The sequence below is a fragment of the Triticum dicoccoides genome, chromosome 3B (assembly GCF_002162155.2).
Source record: "Triticum dicoccoides isolate Atlit2015 ecotype Zavitan chromosome 3B, WEW_v2.0, whole genome shotgun sequence".
Lineage (NCBI taxonomy): Eukaryota > Viridiplantae > Streptophyta > Magnoliopsida > Poales > Poaceae > Triticum > Triticum dicoccoides.
In genome coordinates, this window is record NC_041385.1 from 736,365,009 (window position 1) to 736,368,461 (window position 3,453).

Consider the following 3,453-nt stretch of genomic DNA (forward strand, 5'->3'; position numbering starts at 1 on the left):
CTTGGATATCATGTTCATGCATTTTATAATGGCTCAGCATATTTGCATTCAAGTTAACCGGATTAAATTGAACTTGCATAACTGTTGCCTGAGTCATGGTGCTGCTGAAACGATGCTGACTAGTGCAACCACGCTTACCGGTATGGGACGGTCCTAACTGGGTCTATTGTCTTGCCTCTAGCTGGTGCCTCCAACGAGGGAAGGTTATGGGTGCGCGCTACCCTGATCAGGTAGGCGGACATAAGCCTTGTGTGCCCGTTGTTGAGTTAAGTTTTTGTGTCCCAGAGTGGATCGTTGCCACGACGGTGAATTGAGGTGTCTTGAGGTAGACACGGGGCCACCCATGACTTAGCCCAGAGGGGAGTGAGTCGGAGTGGCCGGGAGAGTGTCATGGCAGTAGATCGGTTTTGTCGGAACGCCATTGGTGCACCCGAATGGGAGTGCGAGGCCATGGGTTCCGTAGTGTGGGTACAGTGTACTAACCTCTGCAGAGTGTATATTAAATCTATCGACAGTCGCGCCCGTGGATAAGGGCCCAGGTCGAAAGTAGGGTACACCATGAGTCAACAGTAATAAGAATAACTTGATTAATGACAACCCGTGGTTGTGATCGCCGTAAGGATCACGGGCCAAGTGTTGGTCGGGTTGTGATCTCCGAAAGGATCACGGTGGTCTCGAGGATACCGAGTTGTTGCATATTCGTGATGTTATGCGAGAGTCGTGGGTAAAGATCAAGCTCCTTGTGGTCAATTAATGATTACTATGGTATTGTTTATACCAAGCTTGATTTGATTCCTGAGATGATCGTGCGATGTCCGAGGTTGGTAAGTGATGCATGTGTTGGTTACGAGGTAGCCCGAGCAGGATAAGTGGTGCATATAGTGTCATCATGTTGCATGCTAGTGGATTAATATGCTTATGTTGTTCTAGTTGTATCATGTATATGTTGGTCATGCCATGTTATTTTGATTATCTCATGGTAATTCTTGTTTAACCTGTAATTGCCATGCTGTTTTCTGTCTTGAATGCTTCTGGTTATTGTGAGCTTGCAAGTACATTCAATGTACTGACCTGGCATGTCATGCCAGTTTGCAGGTCATGCCGGATTTGATTGCTTGCTTGTCGTGGTTTCCGTTCGTGCGAGCTAGGATAATCGTTCCAGCCAGAGTCCCCGCGGAGTGGAGTTCACCACCATCGTCGTTGTTCCGCTCCTAGAGTTCTTCCGCTGCATCATATTGTTCTGCTGCTTGCATAGAGCAACAGTGGCAGACGTAGTGTCGCCGTGCCGATGTAACCTTTGCACCCAAATAGATTGTAATAAAGAGCTGGTTTGTTCTATGGTAAGCAGTGCCGTATTCTAGAAGCCTTCATCTCGATCTCTGGGCTAGAATACGGGGCGTTCCGGTTTTCTCTGAGCCGGGGTGCCACAGATACCTTTTCACTCGGATGGCCAAATTTTCACTCAGAAGACAATCTTTCACTCGGATGACTATATTTTCACTCGGAAGACAATCTTTCACTCGGATGACTATATTTTCACTCGGAAGGCAATATCTTACTTGATCGGCAAGTTTTCATTCCGACGGTAATCTTTTCACTCGAAATATTTTCACTTGGAGGACAATTTCACTTGGATGACTATATTTTCACTCGGGTGATAATAAGTTCACTTGGACGGCAAACTTCCACTCGATCGGTAAATTTTCAATCGGATGGTAAGCTTTTCACTCGGATTTCCCGACTGAAAACATAGCCTGGTCTTGATTTGCCTCTCCAGGTCTCATACGACCTTGGATTGAGACGAATTATATATGAAAATCGATCGGCTCGATGAGACGAAACTTTCTCGTATTGAAGGTTTTTCGATTCAATGCATTCTTGAGGGCCGAATTGCTTGGGCGACCCATCAGATAGGGTGTCTGGTACCCCACGCCATATTTCCATTTAGGCTCGATCTGCAGTGTATTGTCTCTAACTTTTGCATATGAACTCAGATTGAGATGATTTATATATGAAAATTGATCGACTCGACGAGAAGAAGACAACCCATGTTGAGTGCTTCTTCATCCATGGTCTTCTTGAAGGTGTAATCGGCCAAAGACCACTCGGAACACTAAATTCTGCCACTCGGAGTACAAGTTTGGCCCCTAAGATGAGGTCGGATGACAATAACCTGAACATCAAAGTTGTTCCACTCGGCGACGTGAAACTTTTCATGCTGAAAACCCTTTCACTCAAGGATATCTTACTTTGCTTTTATGTCGTGCCAAAATCTAATGTCAACACTCTGAGGAAGGGGTGAATCGGAAATCCCACGCCTCTCAGCAGGAAGGAAACAAAGCATACCCGCTCCCCTTTAGTAGGATTGGGGAAGTTCTCCGTCAGGGCTTCGCCATTTATAGAAGTTAATCCTGCCCGAACGGGCACTAGATCCAGGGAAGGAAGATATCCCTGCGTCTGAAGCATGGTCAACTAGGCATGGGATACCGAGCAGCTCTCCCAATCACCTTTTTGAGGGTCATGGGGGCGTGAGGTAGAACTAGGAGCACCAGCCAATGTTTGAATGGTTTCCTATGGCGAGCTCTAAGGATTTTTCGTCTAGTGAGGAATGGCATCTGAGATTCAATCTCTTTAAATAGACGCCTTCCCTAGTTGGACAAGGGGTTGCCTGTAAAAACGCTCAGACCCTTAATATTCACTCGACGCGTGGAGGCCGAGGCGACAACGGCACATAAGGTGAAGGATATGGTATTTAATGTAAAAGTCGAACTATACGAAGTATAATGGGGAACCCGCCTTGCAAAACTGAAGACATGAAGACGGATACAACATCGTCATTGAAGGCAAGTTCGGGGGCTACTGAGGGAGTCCTGGATTATGAGGTCCTCGGGGAGCCGGCCAATGTGGCATGGGCCGGACTGATGGGCCGTGAAGATACAAGACAGAAGGCCTTCTCCCGTGTCCGGATGAGACTCTCCTTTGCATGGACGGCAAGCTTGGCGTCCGGATATGTGGTTTCCTTCCTCTGTAAACCGACTTTGTATAACCCTAGTCCCCTCCGATGCCTATATAAACCAGAGGGGTTGGACCGTAGAGACAATCATAATCATACATGCTAGACATCTAGGGTTTAGCCATTACGATCTCGAGGTAGATCAAATCTTGTAACCCCTATACTCATCAAAGTCAAACAAGCAGGAAGTAGGGTATTACCTCCATAAAGAGGGTCCGAACCTGTGTAAACATCGTGTCCCCTGTCTCCTGTTATCTTCTATCCTTAGACGCACAGTTCGGGACCCCCTACCCGAGATCTGCCGGTTTTGACACCGACACCCTTCCCTTTTTGAAATGCTTTTCCCCTAGATCAAGCTAGCTCATTTTCCTCTCTTGCATCGGCACTGTACATTCATAACATAAAACGAGAACAGCGGTAGCCATCTGGTACTGCCAAGA